General features: G+C 34.7%; 1 protein-coding gene across 9 annotated transcripts in view; it reads left to right on the top strand.

Annotated features, from left to right (window-relative positions):
- Window positions 1-3,901: 3,901 nt before the first annotated feature.
- LOC131691421 (uncharacterized) overlaps window positions 3,902-24,415 on the top strand; it is a 1,322,992-nt gene continuing 1,302,478 nt past the window's right edge. For 7 of the 9 annotated variants that reach the window (XR_009305769.1, XM_058977800.1, XM_058977794.1 and 4 more), the window contains exon 1: window positions 3,903-4,241. The gene's annotated coding sequence lies outside the window, so the exon portion shown is untranslated. Of the gene's footprint in view, window positions 4,292-24,415 lie in introns of all 9 variants that reach the window. The other 2 variants (XM_058977802.1, XM_058977795.1) reach the window with 2 other exon arrangements.

Consider the following 24,415-nt stretch of genomic DNA (forward strand, 5'->3'; position numbering starts at 1 on the left):
GTCGGTCATTAAGGTCAGCACCTCTGGATCGTTTCGCGTCTCGGCAGGTGACGATATTTACAGTAGACATCAGCAAGTTAGATATACCGCGAAAGTTGGACAGCAAGCAAAAAACAACAGCAATGTGAAATCTACGAACAATTTACACAAAATAAAAAGAGTAAACACACAATCGCTAGTCGGTAAGCTTACTACAAATCACTGCAGTAATCCGCACTGCCGCGAGCCACAGGCAGCGCTGTCTGTTCAAGATTCCTTCTCGATAACAGACATTGTCCCAATTTGTTGAGCTGAGTCGATTGATACAAAAGAATAGGCCCTCTAGACCTGAGAAAAGATCTTCAAAGTTTGAGGGTTGCTATACCCTTCTTTTGTAAGAAACGAATAAAACCAACACCCTTAAAAATGTCCTGAGCAGAGGTGGAGGTAAAAACAGTGAATCTAGCAATAACAAAAATGGTTACATAAAAACGGGCATAACGGTAGCTAGCTTAAGCTTTCGTTTGGGTTTCTTCCTATACTATCCTTAAGAAATAGAGTTTCATAAAATGTGTTTACCGGGCGGTGGCAACTATATTGCCACCTTTTTCAAAACAGTTTTTATTACGAAATATATTTTTTTTATTTGACACGGCTCAATGCGTTAGCTTAGAGGAGCCATGGGACTTTTATATATTTACAAGAAGTAAAAAAATAAAAATAACAATAAATTTTATTTTGAGCCTGTAAGATCCCGTACGCGCAACTTGCTATTGCGATCGGAGATCTTTTTTCGCGTCGGGAAGATGTTCCTTCTTTCGCCAACTTCGTGGTTACCCATGTTTGTCTCGTTGTTGCTTACGTCGGTATCATCATCTTGATTACTGCCGTGATACTCGCGATCAGATCTTCTTTCTGGCTTCTTGCCCTTTTGGGTCCCGAATGTGAACACTCCATCCTTGGTGGTAGCTTCTTCACTGGTGGTAGTAGTTGTTAAGTTTGAAGCTTTTGCAGTTGTCATTATTGCCTTAACTGCAGCCACAAATTTGGCAACCGATTGTGGTTCAGGTAAAGATATTGGGGCTTGGGTGCTACGAAATAAATGTAGATTCTAAACTAAGTGAAAGAACCGTGTTTCCATTAATATAACATTCATTATTAGCCCCAAACTCTCGGCCTTATCAAGGGTTAAAGACCCCATGCTTCAGTCAGGGAAGATACAGGATGTTTGCATTCAACATCAGTGACAGCTGACGGGAATACGTCATACGTCAACTTAGACTCTTATCGGGTGACCTTCGTCGGTTTTTCTCTACCTACCTCCTCTTTGACAATGATCGTCTACCTGTTCGCCATTTTGTGCCACGGGTAATGAAATGCAAAAATTGTAAACAATCAGGACACACAGCCTCCCATTGTAGCAATAAGGTTCGTTGTGGGAAATGCGATGAGAATCATGTGGATGACTCCTGGGGGAGGGGTGTCGAAAAGTATCTTTACAGTGGGGGAAATCAACATAATCTCCCGACATGATGATACAGTGCGGAGAGAAACTGAAGAGTTCCCTTCAGGGACGCTCTAAGGGATCTTTTGCAGAAATGCTGCTTTAAATAGCTAAGCCACAAGTCTCTACAAAAATCTATACTGACTTGTCTACTGACGATGGTGACTCTGATGAACACCAGGAGGGAACATCTTCTGCTGCGCCTAGAAGCAATAGAAAAAGGAGGAACTTTTCCTCTCCTAAGATTCGTTGTAATTCTTCAATGTACTCCAAAAATAACAGTACTTACTGGTGCAAAACCGAAGCAAACAGCTCCTGGTCTCCGAAACCTGAGCTCAGAAAGAAGTTCCCAGCACTGTGGACCGTATTGTTACAGAATACCCTCTTAAAAGCATCCTGGTAAGCTTTTTCACTGCAATAAAAACATTCTTAATGCAGTTGACTGCAAAATAGCCCCTCCTTTCAGCGATTGTATCCTTCGATAGCTAATTCGAACGAGGTCACGGATTTGATCACTGTTTAACAGTAGCATTGAAAAAACATTATCCCGAAACTTGATCCTTTTAAAATTTATTATGCGAAACATGACGTACTTCAGAAATAGATTTTAATTTTATTTGCTTGGATCGAGAACACTCTTACGGAAGAGTACTTTTGGGGATCAAAAAGTGCTATTTTTTCAATAGAATTAACCTTCATTCGGCACCAGGCATTGAAGATCTTGCGACATTGCAGAACTCTTTCCCGCACCGAAGTTAGTTTTAGTTTATTTTAACTCCCACGGCATAGCATGGGATTGCTTTCATGATAATGATAATCGAAATCTACCTCACTCCAAAAACTTTGTGATAACTTCAAAATGATCATTTTGAACACCGGTGAAATGACACGGAACCCTGCTCCCCCAGTGCGCCCAAGCTTCTTAGACTTCAATTCTTTGCAATGATTTTTTGTTTAAAACTCTATTTTTTGATCAACATATTTTTTTGAAGGAAATTCTTTCTTATTGGGAAACCGCTCCGTTCATGATTACCACAATACATTTTTCTGAAATAATCAGTTTACTTTATTGATTTCAGTTGAGCGGTTCGGCTTGGAGACCGTTCATTGCAAACCTCTGCCAAAAAATACGCTTCGGGGATGGGCCAGAACTCCGCCAATCTTGAATATTTTTTTTTAATTCAGCTTGTTTTTTCGAACTTCGAGAGTACTACCACTACTACTTTCGCTTTTTCGAAAAAAATTTGCATTAAGCACTTTAAAAAAAAATCACGAACTTAGCTCACTTTTTCGCCACAACTTTGTATGTAACCCCTTCATAGAGGTATAATTCAGTCCCTAAGGTGGCTCAGCTTGTTGAACAAAGCCTATGTTAAGGGTTAGCATATTATGTACTAGACTACCGCCCCAATACCTCAACAGTAACAGTTCCAGGGGGTTCGTTTAGGGCGTATGTTTAAAAACAGGGCATTGCCATCACCATGTTAAAACACACAAAATTCACATCAGATTTACAAACCATTTTGTAAGTTTCTCTTACAGGGTGTCTACTATAAGGTAGCCTTACTTTATTGGTATTATTGAAATATCTCATGAAGTATTCAGACTTCCATATGAATCTTTTACACCATCTTTCCAACATGATTCTAAATATTTAGAAAGTAAAAAATGGTTCGAGATATAAAAATATTCAATTTGTTTATACTAATTTCCGAACTCTTAAGTTCAATAAAAAATCCAACTTTAATTTTAATTTCTTTCCATATATTGTAAAGTTTACGAGTTATCATTATATTTATTATTATGGTGTATGGCCAATTTATTGAATAATAAGCTTAACAAATAACAATTGACACACTTTTTTTGTTAAAGGGTGTGAGAATTTTTTTCGAAGAAATCGGATATTAATTTTTATGTGGAATGTACCCTTCATAGCAAAAAGCACCAATTTAGTACTTTTCGTTATGTTTGCATTCACACCGCTCATTTTCCGGGCCACTTTACGTATAGTGGCGTTATAGTTTTCGTACCCCATCAATGTAGTTGCGCCCTATCCAAGTCGTTGCGCCCCAGCTAACCAGCAAATATTCAACAACAACAGCGCTGATTAGTGTATTGTCAACTCGTCAAAGAACATATTCTGAAATATCGAATGAAATGTTTATTGGTTGCTTTAATCTAGTCAAAAACACTTCTATGCTGGTCGTCGTCGTCAAGTATCAGATTGTGTTAATGAGGTAATGAGTGTTTAGCGGCCCTTACACGTTCAATATTTTATTGTCATTTTATATCAATATCGTCAATACTGTATATTGACAAAAATATTGAACGTGTAAGGGCCGCTTCTGTCGGTGGTTACCCTATCTTCAAAATAAGGATGAATACCCACCCCATGCTGTTGCTCATAGAATTTTGCGCAAGACTGTTTTCTACATTCTTGTTATACAGCTACCACCGCTTGTATCCATCGAAAAATCATCGCTGTTCTGTTTCTCACCATATATAGTCGATTTCGCAAAGGCTCTACTGTCCACAGGACTCATTCAACAAAAAGCTAGTTATTTTCATGACTTGTAAATCTAAGGGAAGGATAATTGCCAAAATAGTTGTACACTTGATTTGGATGTCTCATGCCTGATGGAGTGTTTTAAATCATAGCTATGTGTAATACTTAAAAATAACAGAATGTGCCAACTTTGTTTAAAAATAATAGTGAAAAGAGAAGATACTTCCAAATGAACCTGGCTGGATATCGATGGTAATAACTTGACAATACTCATATAATTTATCACACGGATTATATAATAGGTAAATGTTCTCAATATCCCTTGTGCGTATTGGTGATTCTGAAACAAATCAAGGAAAATAGACAAAGTTATACCGAAACACAGTGTATATACAAGAAAGAGTATTTCCTGGAGAATGTGTATTATGTGCACCGGTTGCAATAATAGAAGCATTCACATATGAAAAATAAATATGCATTTTTCAATTGCTATTGATAATGCTAGCAATGAGCATGTAATTTGAATTACATACCGTCAAGAGTAAGTAAGTCCTGATAGGACAAACAACGGTATTTAACATAAACAATCCTTCGTGTTTAGATTTTTTAGTGTGATGTATACATGTACAAGGTGTTATATTCCTAAATAAAATTACTTTAACCCATTTTTATTCAGGTTTTTCTAAAGTGAGCCAAATTAAATGATATCTTCAATTCCAACAAAAAAATGCATCAAAGTTAAAGGGGGGCTGATATAGTGTGCAAAAAAATCGACACATTTTTATTCGCTTAATTGTTAGGGCATGTTCAGTGGCGTTTTATTTTGTATAGGAGTTTCAAAGTAGAACTGGAACTGAAACATTCACATCACCAGCAGAGCGTTTTGTTTTATAATTTCGAACAGTTTTGTTTTAAAATTTAAAACTGTTATACGACGCCGTTTTATTTGTTGCTGATTTTTAAACACGTTTAGAACTGTGTTTTAAATACTTGTAAAGTTTTCAGCACAGACACTAAGACCCGATAGACTGGGGAAAAATAAATTTGAATGCAGTAACGCTGAAGGCATGGCGAGACATGAATATTAAACTGAATAGAACAGCCGCTAAAACTGCTGCTGGGGAGAACAAGTTCTAGTTTTAAAATTTTCAGTTTTATATTATAGAACTGTCAAAATTATGAATCTAGAACTGAAACACTCCTGAACATGCTCTTAGGGCATGTTCAGGAGCGTTTTATTTTGTATAGGAGTTTTAAAGTAGAACTGGAACTGAAACATTCACATCCCCAGCAGAGCGTTTTGTTTTATAATTTCGAACAGTTTTGTTTCAAAATTTAAAACTGTTATACGACGCCGTTCTATTTGTTGCTGATTTTAAAACACGTTTAGAGCATGTTCAGGAGAGTTTCAGTTTTAGATTTATGATTTTGACAGTTCTATAATATAAAACTGGAAATTTTAAAACTGAAACTTTTTGTCCACAGCAGCAGTTTTAGCGGGTGTTCTATTCACTTTAAAATTCATGTCTCGCCATGCCTACAGCGTTACTGCATTCAAATTTATTTTTCCCCAGTCTATCTGTTCTAAGTGTCTCTGCTGAAAACTTTGCATGTATTTAAAACACAGTTCTACACGTGTTTTAAAACAATTAGCAACAAATAGAACGGCATCGTATAACAGTTTTAAATTTTGAAACAAATCTGTTCGAAATAATAAAATAAACGCTCTGCTAGAGATGTGAATGTTTCAGTTCCAGTTCTACTTTGAAACTCCTATATAAAATAAAACGCTCCTGAACATGCCCTTACAACTGTGTTTTAAATACTTGCAAAGTTTTCAGCACAGACACTTAGACCCGATAGACTGCGGAAAAATAAATTTGAATGCAGTAACGCTGAAGGCATGGCGAGACGAGAATTTTAAATTGAATAGAACATCCGCTAAAACTGTAGCTGGGGAGAGCAAGTTCTAGTTTTAAAATTTTCAGTTTTATATTTTAGAACTGTCAAAATTATGAATCTAGAACTGAAACACTCCTGAACATGCTCTTAGAGCATGATCAGGCGTGTTTCAGTTCTAGATTCATAATTTTGACAGTTCTATTATATAAAACTGAAAACTTTTAAACTAGAACTTGCTGTCCCCAGCAGCGGTTGTAGCGGATGTTCTATTCAGTTTAAAATTCATGTCTCGCCATTCCTTCAGCGTTACTGTATTCAAATTTCTTTTTCCCCAGTCTATCGGGTCTAAGTGTCTGTGCTGAAAGCATTACATGTATTTAAAATACAGTTCTAAACGTGTTTTAAAATCAGCAACAAATAGAACGGAGTCGTATAAGAGCATGTTCAGGAGTGCTTCAGTTTTAGATTCATAATTTTGACAGTTCTATAATATAAAACAGAAAATTTTAAAATTGGAACTTGCTGTCCCCAGCAAGGATGCAAAATGCCTACCTTTTCTGCAGCTGTAATTTTTCTGCCTACATTCTCATTTCTCTCTCGATGCTGCTGTCATTCGCTAGTGCAGGACGCCCAGCGCTGTACGGATGCCTGTGTGCAAAGCAGTAACATGACAAAAAACTACTGTCCCCAGTACAGCCACCAGACGCGAGCGGTACAGCTTCTCTTTCCTTATTTTACATTTTTAATATTATCAATCTTTTTAATATTTTTATTCAAAAATGACGACAATGAATACGGCCCGTTTACGCCACGGCCGGCATCAACGCTGTCGTGTGCGGGCCTCTCCCTTTGACTATGCAGAGAAAAATGTACAAAGCGAGAGAACAGACTTTACTACGCCACACTCTCACCGAGCAGTCGGAGTACAGCAGCAAAACAAAAATGTATTCTACTGCTGTACGGGAAAATGTACTCGGTTTGGCTACCGTTCTGGCAAGAGCTGTAGTGATGCGTCGCTGTAGCGGGCTGTACGGCTTGCGCAAATTTAAATATACCGAAACAAATGTAGTTTATCGGTACCGTTGGCATCCCTGGTCCCCAGCTGCAGTTTTAGCGTGTGTTCTATTCAGTTTAAAATTCATGTCTCGCCATGCCTTCAGCGTTACTGCATTTAAATGTATTTTTCCCCAGTCCATCGGCGTCGTATAACAGTTTTAAATTTTAAAACAAAACTGTTCGAAATTATAAAACAAAACGCTCTGCTGGGGATGTGAATGTTTCAGTTCCAGTTCTACTTTGAAACTCCTATACAAAATAAAACGCTCCTGAACATGCCCTTAGGTTGAAAGTAAAACTTTTTAATTAATCAAGAATAATAATCAAAATAAAAGTTTTCCTTTTAAGCTAAAGAGGAATAGTAATTAAAATAAAAGTTTTATTGTCAAACTAAGAGTATGCGTTGGTTGTTTTTTGCTAAGAGAGAAATACTCTTATTTTTACTAATATTTTTTCTGTGTAAGGATATTAGCCGATTTTTCTCTGTAATGATTTTTTGATACCCTATCAGCCTAGCGTATGATGTATCATACGCTAGTTTTTTCGCAACAAAACGTTCCAAAGTTGTTATTTCGTTTTCCTTCATACTTAATTCGGTATAATTTAAGGGGTCCCGAAGTATTGTATAAATAACCAAAAGTTTTAACATAGGGTTAAAATGGGTTAATGGAGTTTTTCTCGAAACCGCTTTTTTAAATTGGCGAACACGATAACTCAAAAACTAATCAACGAGTTGATTTGATTTTTTTTATGTGAATACACAAGATGTGTAGTATGTCAATGAACCACAGAAAACCGAATAAAAAATGTCTCCCTATTATTTTGAAGAAAAGTGAGCGAAATTTACAGTTGTAGCTAAGCTTTACCAATCTTATAAAAAATCGTCAGTAAATACGTAAACGATGGATGGCTTTGTGTATGAAATTTCGTACGCTGGAATATAATGGGTTAAGAGATGATTTAAGATCTCTTAAAACAATCTTTTTTTGCAAATGATTTCATTTTTAGTTTTTATTCTATTTTGGTATATTTCTGAAAAATTTAGATATCGCCAAAACACATAACTTTTCTGAAGACTCCAATTAAAGTATGACATGCATTTCCAGATATATTTCTCTAAAAAATGCTCTTTTTTACCATAAATTTCTCAAAATTGTGAAACTTTGTGAACCAAAACTTTGCATGAGTAGATTCGTCATGCCAAGTAGTATATGTGAGCGAAGTATAACAATCCGGACTTTTCAGATTTTTTACTTTTCACACATTTTTATACGGAATAGTTTATTAATATTTCGCTGTATCCCTACACTGAGCGGAATCGTTACATTCATATTATATGATATTCATCTCTGAATCTCTCAAATTAGCATAGGACAATATCAGTGCAACAAATTTCAAAGGTTAAACCAATTTAATGGAAAGATATTCATCTCTGAATCTCTCAAATTAGCATAGGACAATATCAGTGCAACAAATTTCAAAGGTTAAACCAATTTAATGGAAAAGCGGAAAAATGGGCCATAAAATAGAAATACAAGCGAATCATTGCTAATAAGCTATATAAATTCTTCAATCAATCCATTGTGTAGTGAAAACTGAATTTTTCTATGTTGTACTGAGTCAAAAAATTCGAAAAGCAAATTTTCGAATGGATTTGAAGTTCATACTCTCAATAGCGTTTACTCAAATTCCCAACGCAGCTGAGAAGTAAGCACTGAAATTTCAGCTCTTGATATCTCGCTACCTCTGAAGTGCATAGTTCAAATTTTACTTCTATATCGACTTTTTCTAAAAATGACTTCCCAGTAGTATCTTTGATCTGTATCATTATCTCTAATCCTAATTCCAAAGAACAAATAAAAAACTCTCGAAACATGTTAGGGAAAATCTTCATTACTGGAATTTTCCTTTTCACGAAACTTTTCGATAACCTTTCGATAGCCAGCACTATTAAAAAATTTCAAATACTTTATAATTTACATAATCTTATTAGGAACAGTTGTTTAAGAAGCTTTTGTAATATTGTGCAGGACAAGCTAAAAATTTATGAAAAAATTGGTGTAGTTCGAGGCAATAGAAAGAAAATATTCTCAGAAAACTGGGTGTACCTATTACTGTGAATAATGAATACAATAAAGACCCGTTCTTATCATCTCCATGGTGTATTTTAGGCTGACAAAATGGGGACATTGACTAAATCTGGACATATTTTTTTCTTCATAATAAACTGAAGCTGCTAAAATATTCTTCCCTTCCCTTGAGGTAGTCTAATAACTATTTCTGATTGTTCAATATAGTGTTCTAGCGCAAAAATTTAAAAAAAATGGATTTTTTTATTTTTGCATATTTGCATCTTTAAGATATGGAAAACATGGTCAAGAAAGGATTAACCCAAATTCAGCCTTGTTTGTCTGATAGAGCCCAAACATATTTTCATATGAGGCAGTATTCGGAGTAGTTTCTTGTGGACGAGTGTAGAACGATTTTTTTTCTACTTACTTGGAGTAAGCGGCGTAGTCAGAAATTCGGTTTGGTGGGGATTTGGTTTAAATCTAACTTACTGTCCCAATGGCATAATTACAAAACCGACCATCTTTGAAGTTTTTAAAATTATGGAGAATCAGTTTTTCAAAAAATTGTAACAGAGTTCCTGTCTTTAACGAATTTGTTGAGACTTTCATTTAAAACAACTTTTTTGTAGGCATGAATACTACGTATATGGAGTATATTGAGTTATAAAATGATATTTAGGAAGTGTTCCTTAATCTTGTTTTTTCTAAAATAACTTTCTATTGTGAGCTTCACAAACTCAAGCTTTGGATAAAATGTAAATTTTATCGTTTATAAACAACAAAAGAGATTTAGTAAAATCATAATAATTTAATTTAAAATTAAATGGAAATAGCCTAAAATATGTTAATACCTCCAACACATGGAGCTTTCATGTCTTCAACAAAGTGGTTTGTAATAGCACTCCCCAAAATTTTGCTGAAGACATTAAGTCTGGAACTAAATTTATTTGAAGAGTAAATTCGCCATAAATACTTCTTGGAGGATATACAGAAAAGACCCGTGTTTATCAGCTTAAAGCTGATAAAACAGGGACATTGATAAAATCGGGACATATATTTTTCTGTATTTTTAATGAATCGAAGCTCTTAAAATATTCTTCTTTGTTCCTTAGATATGGCCTGTGTTAAGCCAAAGAGGACCAAGCGCCATTTTGAGGTACTTTATCTAAAATCGCTCCAGCATCCAATGTAGCACCAGGAACTCTAAGATCTGTTATGTTTTGGGAACCCAAATAGCAAACGAAAGCAAGCCAGTGTTCTTTAACTTTCTATGTAAATGATAAGTTATCGAAAAATTAATTTTGGTACGAAAAATACACGAAAAAAATTATGGCGCTTAGCTCGGTTTGGCTTAACGCAGGCCATATAGCCTTGCAACCTTTTCTGATTATTTACTTTAAGTTCCCCTTAAGGGGGTCTGAGAGTGCAAAATTTAATAAAAAAATATATATTTTATTTTTGCATTTTTTCGGATCTCTAAGATAAGAAAAATATGTACAAAAAAGGATTTACTCGAATTCAACTCGGTTCGTCTACTAGAGGCCATCAAACTACCAACTTTAAATTTTCATATGAAGCTGATAGAATCGGGTCAAAAAGCTGATAAAATCGGGTGCTGATAAAATCGGGTCTCCACAGTAACGCCAAAATTATTTTATCAAATGATGTGCTGTTTAATGTTTGCAAAATTCATCGATGGTACTAAACCTGCGAAATTGGTTGAACGCAAAACGCCATTTTTCATAAATTCCCCTACTTTTGGAAGGTGGGTTTCTCGTTATTAATTCTATAACTCTTTCGTCTCAACTCGACGCATTTCCAAAATAAAAACATTTTCAGCAAACGTTGACATTTAAGCAATTGCAGTTTCGCTTCCTATTAAAAAGACCCTAAAGGATAATCTACAAACAACAAGATTTTTCTCTGTAATGATTTTTTGATACCCTATCAACCTAGCGTATGAAATTTCATACGTTAGTTTTTTCGCAACAAAACGTTCCAAAGTGGTTATTTCGTTTTCCTTCATACTTAATTCGGCATAATTTGAGGGGTCTCGAAGTATTGTATAAATAACCAAAAGTTTTAACATAGGGTTAAAATGGGTTAATGGAGTTTTTCTCGAAACCGCATTTTTAAATTGGCGAACACGATAACTCAAAAACTAATCAACGAGTTGATTTGATTTTTTTTTATGTGAATACACAAGATGTGTAGTATGTCAATGAACCACAGAAAACCGAATAAAAAATGTCTCCCTATTATTTTGAAGAAAAGTGAACGAATTTTACAGTTGTATTTTCATGAAGCCGAGTAACTACAAGCCCAAGCTTTACCAATCTTATAAAAATTCATCCATATGTATACGATGGATGGCTTTGTGTATGAAATTTCGTACGCTGGAATATAATGGGTTAAGAGATGATTTAGGGTAGGACAGACACCCCAAAGGGGCAATGGCGACCCCCTTTTGAACTTTCTTTTTGTCCATTTTTTCCATTAAAAATGTATTGTGTATGTGTGATAAAGTGCAATTATGTGTATATGAGTATGTGTGATGCAAACATATGCTTTCTGTAGTTTCATTGCGTAGCAAGAGGAAGAGCATTCGAATGCGTGGTGTTATGAATAAATAATGTTCAACGCATGGTTTATATTATGGTACGGGTTTTCTCAAGTAATTCTTTCGAGTTTTATTGCCACTTGTATAGCCATTCTAACGAGGATGAGCTGTTCTGCAAGCAGATTATATACGCTGTTACTAGGACTCATTCACTTAGAAGTGACGCACGCTTCGTAGTAAGCTATCCGTTTCGTGTTGTGATTTTTTGGAACACTGTTGATCAACAATCCGACGGTTAATGAAAATTTTTCATCAATATCATTTCATCTCATTCATCATCTCATATTAGATTATACTTTTCGTTTCTTTTTGTAATATAACTATGAATCACGTTCAATTTAATTCTTAATTTTTTTTGGTCGGCTTGAGACAATACTGATAAATAAATGCAAAAAAAACATAGTTTCCGCGTATTTCAATTATTAACATGACGTAATTATAGTATAATTGAACATTGAATGTGTTCGAGTTCTTGTTGTGATTGGTGCTGTGCGTACCGGCTCCGTGTAAATTTGCATTTTTACCGTTGATGTAAAATCTAACTCAAAGTGTATTTTCCATAAGGGACCATTCATAAATTACGTAACGCAAAAATTGCCCAAAATTGACTCCCCCTCCCCCCATGTAACAAATTGTCACAAATTTCTTCATCCCCCCTCCCCTGTTACGTAACAAATTCCTAGAAAAATTTTTTTTCTTCGGTGAAAACATGTTACGTAACGATCTAGCTAACTCCCCCTCCTCCCTATGTCACAAAATGTCACAACTTGTTGTACCCCCTCCCCCCCCCCCTAAAAGTGTTACGTAATTTATGAATGGTCCCTAAACTGTTAGTAATAAACTCAACGCACCATTTTCATTTTGTGTTGCAATTGAAATCCTACTGCGAGAAGAGTTTTTTCTATAATTGTTTCTGCTTGGGATCGACATCTTTTGTTCGAAGATCTTGCATCGCACACACGGCTGGCAAAAATCTGCTGCTAGTTTTCATCGTTCACCTCACGTACTAGTGTGTGTCATATTGGCGCTTTGAGCTCTGGAATCAATGGATCGACTGTGTGGTAAATGCTCATCTGCTATCGGCATGTCAGAAGCAGTTTATTGTGATGGATTTTGCGATCGGATTTGTTTGTTTCACCGAGAATGCACCGGTTTAACGGATGAAGAATTTGCTGCATGCAGTAGTGCTAATGTATTTTGGATGTGCGCAAGATGCCATACCTTGCTAGAAAACGTAAGGTTTCGTAACTCCATAAATGCACTTGAAATCGTTCATACCACAATGGTTAAAGAGCGCGATAGAGAGATCGCTTCATTGAAATCGTGCATTGAAAATTTAAATTCGTCAGTATGCAATTTAGTGGAATTGACAAGAGCAACACAATCGCACGAAGATATTAATATAAATCCGGATGTTATAGTGTCCACTCCGCTATCGTCTACGAGAATAACTCATCCATCAGTTGCGATCTCTCGCTGCGCTACTTCATCGGTAGGCACGTTCAAGCTGTTTCTATCGAACATCGGGAACGAAGTCAGTGAGGTGGAAGTGGCGGATCTAGTATCGAGATGCTTGAAAACACAAACGCCATTGAGTGTCAAGAAACTGGTACCAGTTTGGCAAGACCCTACGAACTTGGATTACATTTCTTTCAAGATTGAACTGGATGTCAACTTGAAGGAAAAAGCGCTTTCATTCGGAACGTGACCACCAGGGCTGAGATACCGCGAATGTCGCAACGAAAATAGCCGGATTCCTTGGACTCCACAACAACTCGGCAATGCTTCTTCATGACAAATATAAACGATAAAAATATTTTGTTTGCAAGTTAACTGCTTGTATTTTGTTGTTGTTATTGTAATTGTTAACTGTTATGTTACCGTTTACTTCCAAATCCTGTAGTAATTGATTAATTGAATGTTACATAATTTTAAGAACCTTCAATAAGACTTTTGTAGTTAGTTGAAGTATAGAATAAACAAATTAACAAACAAATAAACAACAAACATACCCAGTCGTTTGTATCGAATCACAAACGAACCCAATCATCTAAACACCGTGTCGGTCTTACCCCGCCCAAACACTGCCGGCCTTATCCCAACAGCGCACATTTTTGGTAAATGTTCAATTAACAGTATTGAAATACTCAAACTTATCAAATAGCGATATGGAGAGTAGAACAGAATGTGTGACACAAAAAATTGTCATTTTCAAAGCTTTTGTGTTATTATAACCTTAAAATGTATCAACTAAAAATAACATCCAAAAGCGCATCAACTTTGCTTTCGCTTGTTTTGTTTATTTTGTTGACGTTTAATGAACCCATATGGCATCGATGTGTATCTACATGCCTAAAATAATCGTACTAATAATATCCTGTCATTATTGTATGATTTAAAACTTGATATCTGGGAAAAGTCGTGGGGTGTCGGCCTTACCCAGGGTGTCGGGCTTACCCAGAGTGTCGGGCTTACCCCCAGTTCCCCTAAGGGCATATGGGGGGAGGGGGAGATTCAAAATATCTTACAAATTCTTATCTGAGGGGACGGAGGGTTCGTCCGTTCTTACGTAATATCATAAAACAAGTATGAAAAATGAAATCAATAAGAAAAACGTTTTTAATCCACCTAACAGTGTGATGATACATTTCTTATAACTCATCGCTTTCTTCAGGTATTATATCGATGGAGAAAATTTAGAACATGATGCTTCGCGACGTTTTTGATAACACATACTACATTGGATAGTGACAGGACTCAGAGAATCTCTCAAATTAGCATAGGACAATATCAGTGCAACAAATCTCAAAGGTTAAACCAATTTAATGGAAAAGCGGAAAAATGGGCCATAAAATAGAAATACAAGTGAATCATTGCTAATGCTCCGTTAATAAGATATATAAATTCTTCAATCAATCCATTGTGTAGGGAAAACTGAATTTCCCTAAAGGGGTTATATATATTGTACTGAGTCAAAAAATTCGAAAAGCAAATTTTCGAATGGATTTGAAGTTCATACTCTCAATAGCGTTTACTCAAATTCCCAACGCAGCTGAGAAATAAGCACTGAAATTTCAGCTATTGATATCTCGCTACCTCTGAAGTGCATAGTTCAAACTTTACTTCTATATCGACTTTTTCTAAAAATGACTTCCCAGTAGTATCTTTGATCTGTATCATTATCTCTAATCCTAATGCCAAAGAACAAATAAAAAACTCTCGAAACATGTTAGGGAAAATCTTCATTACTGGAATTTTCCTTTTCACGAAACTTTTCGATAACCTTTCGATAACCAGCACTATTAAAAAATTTCAAATACTTTATAATTTACATAATCTTATTAGGAACAGTTAAGTTTCCTATCTGATGACATTTGGTCCTTAGACTGGCAACGACTGGGTGCTATCAGCCTTCTGCCGATAGTAGCAGAATGAGTGGGTGCGAGCAGATCTAGTCGAGAAAACATTGCCGTAAAAATGAATAGTTGATCGGAAATTAGCCCCAATACGACTAATCTGACTAGTATCTATGATCACGGGTCAATAAGTATTGAAAATTCGCCGCGTCTGTTTTTATGAACCTAATTTCAAGCTCCGTTATTGCTAACAAGCCCGTGCATCAGGTTAACAATCCTTTATATATCCCTTCAGTGTTCGTTATTATCGCTCGTATATTGTACAATCCGATATGGAAAATAAAAAATACTTTCCTAGATTTATAACATCTCGCGCTATTTTTGCCTATATAATGTGTTATCACTCGGTAGTTTTAAAGCCAATAAATATATCGTAGAGAAGAAGTAGCGAATTCTGTCCAAATACTGTTGCAATAAATAGTGATCCGGCCCATTACGCAGATAAGATTAGCTTTTCTAGGCAATACTCCCACGGTCGGCTGTGTGGAGTTCAAATTGCTTTTGTTTAGGGAACATAGTATACTCTCGGTAGCCGGCTGCCCAGAGTTTAAAAAGAACCAAAAACTAAACAAGATCTTCTCTTTTTCGAGTGATCGTGCACTCGAAGACTAACTAAACAACTACCTAATAAAATATGCTTTACAGGTCGCATCTCTTGCTTGGAGCGAATCCTAGACCTGATACCAAACTACCAACTCTGCGACACCTATGGAAGAGTCTGATGAATCGTCGTCCTTCCGTTAAGTAGGGTGAGCATCAACACTTCCTGTCTACCTTATCCTTTATCCCCGTGAACGGTGGAGATGGGGCGGCTGGCAATGATGGCTATCATGCTGTTGAGGTTTTAATATGGGTCGTATTGGTATGAATTCTTACTTACCATTTCCTAAGCAACTCTTATTAGATAATCAGCAGTCAAACATGATGAAGTCAGTGTGCAATCCGCCAAAATCATCGTCACAACGCAGCGCAACGCAACGCAACATAATCTTATTAGGAACAGTTGTTTAAGAAGCTTATGTAATATTGTGTAGGACAAGCTAAAAATTTATGAAGTTTCTCTATCTGCAACATATAAACCCTTAAGTACATCAATTAATTTAGGATACCCATTTACCATAAACTATCGTCGAATTTTGGAAGAAGTCGATAAAATAACCCCTTGAAAACTATCTAAAAATTGGTGTAGTTCGAGGCAATAGAAAGAAAATATTCTCAGAAAACTGGATGTACCTATTACTGTGAATAATGAATACAGTAAAGACCCGTTCTGATCATCTCCATGGTGTATTTTAGGCTGACAAAATGGGGACATTGACTAAATCTGGACATATTTTTTTCTTCATAATAAACTGAAGCTGCTAAAATATTCTTTCCTTCCCTTGATGTAGTCTAATAACTATTTCTGATTATTCAATATTCATGTTCTAGCGCAAAAATTTAAAAAAAAATGATTTTTTTATTTTTGCATCTTTAAGATAAGGAAAACATGGTCAAGAAAGGATTAACTCAAATTCAGCCTTGTTTGTCTGATAGAGCCCATCAAACATATTTTCATATGAGGCAGTATTCGAAGTAGTTTCTTGTGGACGAGTGTAGAACGACTTTGTTTCTACTAACTTGGAGTCAGCGGCGTAGTCAGAAATTCGGTTTGGTCGGGATTTGGTGAAAATCTAACTTACTGTCCAATTGGCATAATTACAAAACCGACCATCTTTGAAGTTTTTAAAATTATGGAGAATTAGTTTTTCAAAAAATTGTAACAGAGTTTCTGTCTTTAACGAATTTGTTGAGACTTTAATTTAAAACAACTTTATTGTAGGCATGAATACTACGTATATGGAGTATATTGAGTTATAACATGATATTTACGAAGTGTTCCTTAATCTTGTTTTTTTCTAAAATAACTTTCTATTGTGAGCTTCACAAACTCAAGCTTTGGATAAAATGTAAATTTTATCGTTTATAAACAACAGAAGAAATTTATCATAAACAGTAAAATCATAATAATTTAATTTAAAATTAAATGGAAATAGCCTAAAATATGTTAATACCTCCAACACATGGAGCATTCATGTTTTCAACAAAGTGGTTTGTAATAGCACTCCCTAAAATTTTGCTGAAGACATTAAGTCTGGAACTAAATTTGTTTGAAGAGTAAATTCGCCATAAATACTTCTTGGAGGATATACAGAAAAGACCCGTTTTTATCAGCTTAAAGCTGACAAAACAGGGACTTTGATAAAATCGGGACATATATTTTTCTGTATTTTTAATAAACCGAAGCTCTTAAAATATTCTTCTTTGTTCCTTAGATATGGCCTTGCAACCTTTTCTGATTATTTACTTTAAGTTCCCCTTAAGGGGGTCTGAGAGTGCAAAATTTAATAAAAAATATATATTTTATTTTTGCATTTTTCGGATCTCCAAGATAAGAAATATATGCGAGGGATTCCATGAGAAACCGGCCGACCGCAAAATATGACCATCGTAGATTCGAACGACACTTTGCAGGTGTGTTCGGTGTATGAATCTCCATGATATTCTCTGGCAATTGGAATATTTTGATACAAGAGCAATTTTTCAAAAGGGCGTAAACGTTTCTACGTGCATAAATTTCAAAAATTTTTGTTCGTTCACTGTATTTTATACAGCAAAACTATCTGAGAACGAGTTACAGGGTATAAATACTTCTATCCAAAAAATAAACACTGAAAAAATTTTGTGTCATTTTTCAAAAAAACAAAAATTTATGTTAAAAATTTAAATTGCGAAAAAACCCATTTTTTAATTTTTTTTCTATTTTGTCTACGAAAATCTAAAGAGAAAAGAAACATTTTGAATGTGATTGCATGATGGAGAACTTATCGGTAAAAAGTTTTTCTAACAATAACTTCATACATGTTTTAAAATTTCATACTAATTGACATACAAAATTGTAATTTTATCACAGAATATAATTCTAATAATCATTTAAAATCAAAATGTATTTAACAAAAATCTTTCAAAATCCGATAGTTTTCGAGATATTTGGAATTTTGCTCCATCAAAAACAATTAATTCCTGTAATTATGCTCTTTTCAAAAGTTATTCGCGTTACCCCATCATAAAATGTCAAAAATCTAATGTCTATCGTTTTAAAGACGTAAAAGCAAATTTTTAGTGTATTTGGAGCATGGAGAAGCTTTCAATAAAAAAGTTTTCTTAACAACAACTTTTGACATATTTTTATAATTCATACTATTTGCAGTCAAAAATACAATTTTATTTTTGAATATGATTCTAAACGCCTTTTTAAATCGAAATGCTCATAACAAAAATTTTCTGAAATGTAGTATTTCTCGAGATATTTTAACTTTTGTTTAACAACACAATTATTTTGTTTTATTACGACCTTTTCATAAGTTATTCGCGTTTCTCCATCAACAATAATAGGTTTTCCAAAAGGCCCATAAACTTTCCTACAACTTTTCCTTTGACATCAAGGCGATATTGTAAACCATTTGAAAGCTACATGAAAGTAACCAAAATATTATTTAACCATAGGGTCTGATGATTAAACTATATAGTTGAATCATATTTTGATTGCTTTCATTTAACTTTCAAAAGATTTACAATATCGCCTTGATGTCAAAGAAAAAGTTGCAGGAAAGTTTATGGGCCTTTTTAAAAACCTATTATTGTTGATGGAGAAACGCGAATAACTTATGAAAAGGTCGTAATAAAACAAAATAATTGTGTTGTTAAAACAAAAGTTAAAATATCTCGAGAACTACTACATTTCAGAAAATTTTTGTTATGAGCATTTCGATTTAAAATGGCGTATAGAACCATATTCAAAAAGAAAATTGTATTTTTGACTACAAATAGTATAAATTATAAATATATGTCAAAAGTTGTTGTTAGGAAAACTTTTTTATTGAAAGCATCTCCATGATCTAAATAGACTGAAAAAGTTGCATTTACGTCTTTAAAACGATAAACATAAGATTTTTGAGATTTTATGATTGGGTAACGCGAATAACTTTTAAAAAGAGCATAATTACACGAATTAATTGTTTTTTATGGAGCAAAATTCCAAATATCTCGAAAACTATCACATTTTGGAAGATTTTTGTTAAATGCATTTTGATTTTAAATTATGCTTATAATTATACTCTGTAATAAAATTACAGTTTTGTATGTCAATTAGTAGGAAATGTAAAAACATGTTTGAAGTTATTCTTAGAAAAACTTTTTTACCGATTTTTTCTCCATCATGCAATCACCTTCAAAATATTTCCTTTCTCTTTAGGCTTTTGTTGACAAAATATAAAAAAATTAAAAAATGGGTTTTTTCGCAATTTAGTTTTTTAACAGAAATTTTTATTTTGTTGAAAAATGACACATTTTTTTCAGTATATATTTTTTTCGGACAGAAGCATTCATTCCCTGTAACTCGTTCTCTGATAGTTTTGCTGTATAAAATACGGTAATCGAACAAAAAAAAATTGAAATTCATACACGTGGGAACGTTTACGCCCTTTTGAAAAGTTGCTTTTGAGTCAAAATAATCTTATTACCTGTGGAAAATGGATCTTCGTGGAATTCCTCATGCACAAGAAAGGATTTACTCGAATTCAACTCGGTTCTTCTACTAGAGGCCATCAAACTACCAACTTTCAATTTTCATATGAAGCTGATAACATCGGGTCAAAAAGCTGATAAAATCGGGTGCTGATAAAATCGGGTCTCCACTGTAACGCCAAAATTATTTTATCAAATGATGTGCTGTTTAATGTTTGCAAAATTCATCGATGATACTAAACCTGCGAAATTGGTTGAACGCAAAACGCCATTTTTCATAAATTCCCCTACTTTTGGAAGGTGGTTTTCTCGTTATTAATTCTATAACGCTTTCGTCTCAACTCGACGCATTTTCAAAATAAAAACGTTGACATTAAAGCAATTGCAGTTTCGCTTCCTATTAAAAAGACCCTAATCCATATTACAGTACACCCCTTCAAAACTGAACTCAATATGATAGGAAATTATGATAATGATTATGATTATGATTGATTTCAGAACTCTGGAATGAGTTTCTACTGGAATGTTTTAGGCAAGTATTTGATATTGATGTTATTAGCTAACTGTGAGCTCAAGACCAATAGATCAGTTACAGATCAGGATCGCATTCCCACAATTTTTCAAAGGTCCTCATGATGTTTCAAATAATAATTTATCGATGTACTGATCAGATAATTATCAATGTAATATTGAATTAAATCAGTCAGCATCAAGATAAATTTTTAACTTCAATCGAATTTTTTTTGGTGGGGGGGCGGTGTGGTTAAACCCCAAAGCATCCTCTTGGTTACACCACTGCTTGGAGTCATTCATTTCGCTTTCCATTTTCCGAGATATGTTTCAGATCGATCCGATGGTTATAAGTCAGAAGGTTCGCGTAAATGAAAATTTTTGCACCGATAAGTGATCAAGTTCTATCTAGACAACTTGGAACTGTTCGGTGGTTATTCTAGCGGTTGTAGATAGAAAAATGAAATACGAAATTCGTTTTATCGAAATAATATTTGGCGCATTTAAATGGATTATTACTATATTGAACAATAAATAGGCGACAAAGGATAATCCACAAACAACAAGCCATAATTTTTAAAGTATTCGAAATATGTATTTGATGTTTTCAGTGAAGTTATTCGCAAAAATAAGAGCTACAAATTTGCTGAAGGCATTATTTCAATACAATCACTTCCAAGAAAATTTATGAAAATATCTCACTCTTCGGGGGATTAATCAGTAAAATCATAATACCAAAAGAAAGAGCATATTGTATGGTTTAAATTCTCCGAAGATACTATTGATCTAAAATTATTCGTTTTGGCGCTAATAATACATTTAATGTTTTTGGTATTATTTCTGTCTATGGGAAATGATGAAAATCTTTCGTCCGCATTTAATGTTAAAGATTCTTTTGGTATTAGTCCGATTTCAACAATCTACAAAAAAACGCGATTTTTGCACCTTCAAACATTCATATCTTGGAAACCAAACATCAAAATCAAAAACCATTTAATAGCGTTCTGTCTGGGTGATGGTCCTTTAATTTAAAATTGGTTTGGATAAGATCGGTTTTACAGCCTGTAGGTAGATTGGGAAGATCAGAGGTAAAAATATTGTATAGGATTGGTGAGACGCTTGACCCTTGAGGGACGCCTGCTTTAACAGGTAGCTTATTAGATTTACAATTCTGATAGGAAACCTGTAGGGTACGGTTAGAAAGATTATTTTTAATTAACTTTATTATGTGAATCGGAAAATTGAAAGCCCACATTTTGGCGATTAATCCTTTGTGCCAAACACTGTCGAAAGTTTTTTCGATGTCTAGACGAGCAACTCCAGTGGAATAGCCCTCTGAGATATTTGCCTTTATCATGTTAGTTACTCTGACAAGTTTTTTTTTTTTTATGCCTCTGACAAGTTGATGAGTAGTTGAATGTCCAATACGAAACTCAAACTGCTCAGGAAGAAAAATAGAATTCTCATTGATATGTGACATCATGCTAGTTAGGATGATTTTTTCAAATAATTTACTAGTAGAAGAGAGTAAACTAATTGGTCGATAGCTAGATGCTTCTGTTGGGTTTTTATCTGGCTTCAAAATAGGAATAACCTTGGCATTTTTCCATCTTTCAGAGAAGTATGCTAATTCAAAATATTTGTTGAATATTTTGACCAAGTATCTCATGGTGATTTCGGGAAGGTTTTTAAGAAGAATGTTGAAAATTCCATCATAACCTGGAGCTTTCATATTTTTGTATCTTTTTCATGATGGATTTGATCTCATTGTAGTTTGTTTCAACAATATGGTCTAGAGACAATACTTGATTTGAAACGTTTTCATATTTTTGTAACACTTCGGTTTCAATAGGACTCACAACGTTGAGTTTAAAATTATGGACGCTTTCAAACTGCTGAGCAAGTTTTTGTGCTTTTTCTTCGTTTGTAAGAAGTATGTGGTCACCTTCCTTCAAAGCTGGAATTGGTTTCTGAGGTTTCGTAAGAACCTTAGAAAGTTTCCAGAAAGGTTTAGAATTTGGATTGATTTGTTCAACCTCTTTCGCGAAATTTTCATTTCTTAAGAGTGTGAATCTATGCTTAATTTCTTTTTGTAGATCCTGATAGATACATTTCATAGCAGGATCACGAGAACGTTGATGTTGACGTCTTCGAACATTCTTCAAGCGAATCAAAAGTTGAAGATCGTCGTCAATAATAGGATTATTAAATTTTTTCTGTGTTGTTGGTACTGATAAATTTCTAGCATCAACTAGAGAATTACTTAAATTTTGTAATGCCGTATCAATGTCAGCTTTATTTTGTAAATCAAGGTCATGATTAAAATTATTCTCAATATAAGTTTTGTACCTTTCCCAATTCGCTTTGTGATAATTGAACACTGAGCTAATAGGATTGGAAACAGCTTCTTAAGAAAGGGAAAAAGTTACTGGAAGATGATCAGAATCAAAGTCAATAATTTTTGCACATTATGTATCCTCAAGAAGTTGAAAAATTCGCCTTCGCACGTTTTTAATGAACGAGCATTCCAATTTAATAAATTTAAATGATTATTGAAAGTCATTGTTAAACTTTAATTTCATTACAATTTTGTTAGCAAATTCCCACCCCGCTTGAAAAGCTTCAAACATGGAGGTAGAATTTAACATAGCATCATCATAGGTAACATAGAATCCTGCAAGTATTTTAATTTTTCTTCCGTTACGCTACCTAGATCCATTGGACTAAAGGAAGCGTTGGGTACAAACGAGTTTGTAGGCGTGGTAACGGCAGCCGTTATTTTGGCCTTGCTACCTGCCGCTGAAGCATTGTAGGATGGTGTGATGGAGGTAGAAGAAGTTATTAATCTATTTTAAATCGGATTAACATGTTTGGACGTGTTTTCTTGAAGTGTACCTGAAGAAGTAGGCACATTTTTTATTTGGTGTTTTTGTTGTCTAGAACGAGAATTTATAATTTTTTCTCGAACAGGACTTCGATTTATGATTTTCGCTACAATTAGCGCATTTGAAACTTTTTGTGGTTTTTTTCACCGGACAAGTATTTTTTGTGTGCGATTTATCACCACAGATCATACATTTGGAATCCAAAAGACAACTTTTGGTGCCGTACCCAAAGCCTTGGCATCTACGACACTTGGTCAGATTTTGAATTCTGCCCCCATGTCGTCTATACTGTTCCCACTTTACTCGAACGTGGAACATAAAACGTGCTTTTTCAAGTACGTTTAAATTATTAATCTCATTATGGTTAAAATGAATTAAATAAAGCTCCTGGATAATTCCAGAGCGTACTGGCGTGTTCTCGTCGCTAGCCTTTCCCTTCATAAGAATAACTTATGAAGGAGAAAAGCCAAGTAAATTTTTCAATTCGTTGGATATTTCATCCAAACTTTGACCTTGTGGTATCCCTTTCAAGACAGCCTTGGATGGTCTAGCTGTCTTGAAATCATATGAATATAATTTATATAACTTCCCGTAACTGGAGTAGTTGTTTGTGGCCAATCAATTCTTCCGCTGTAACTCGACATTCTCCTCTTCGGCCAATCTGAAAAGAGACTTTCACGTCCGGAAGGAACGTCGAAAGCTCAGTTCGAAAGGCTTTGAAGTCGGAGATCATCACTGTTATAGGCGGAGGTGATTGCGTTTTCTTCTCATTGGCATTATGCGCAATGCGAGGAAATTTAGAAATTTCATCAGCTCCACATTCGGATAAAACATCGAATGAGTTGCTGCAGTCAATTGAATTTTCGGGTGGAGAAGATACCCTTTTCCGTTTAGCTTTAATTTTTGAACCACGGCCTTTCTAGGAGGACCCAGGCATGTTGGAAGAATTAATTCTTTCTTTAGGCTGAATTGTTCTTGAAAAATGTTATAGTCTTGAAAAAGACTGATTGAGTAGAAAAAGTAGGTAGTCTTGAGAAAGACTAATTGTCGAAAAAAATTAGGTAGTCTTGAGAAAGACTGATCGAGCGAAAATATAGGTAGCCTTGCGAAAGACTGTTGCTGTTCAAAACTCTAGGTAAACCAGGAACTATCAAGATTTGTGACCGGTCGAACGAAGGTTCAAGCCAGTATGAAATCACCATGGTTGTGTCTAACATTGCTCATATATCTTTTTATCAACACTTTTTTTTTTCTTATAGACAATATCCATCCCTCAGTAAAACTAACGCATTAATCAGTTTTAAAGTAACAAAATTAAGCGTAAGCATAAGCATAAGAGATCGCCCGTAGTTGCTACCTCGTTATTAGCCAGTTCCAATTAAGATAGCAAAATGTTCAT

The sequence above is a fragment of the Topomyia yanbarensis genome, chromosome 3, assembly GCF_030247195.1.
Source record: "Topomyia yanbarensis strain Yona2022 chromosome 3, ASM3024719v1, whole genome shotgun sequence".
NCBI classification, from domain to species: domain Eukaryota; kingdom Metazoa; phylum Arthropoda; class Insecta; order Diptera; family Culicidae; genus Topomyia; species Topomyia yanbarensis.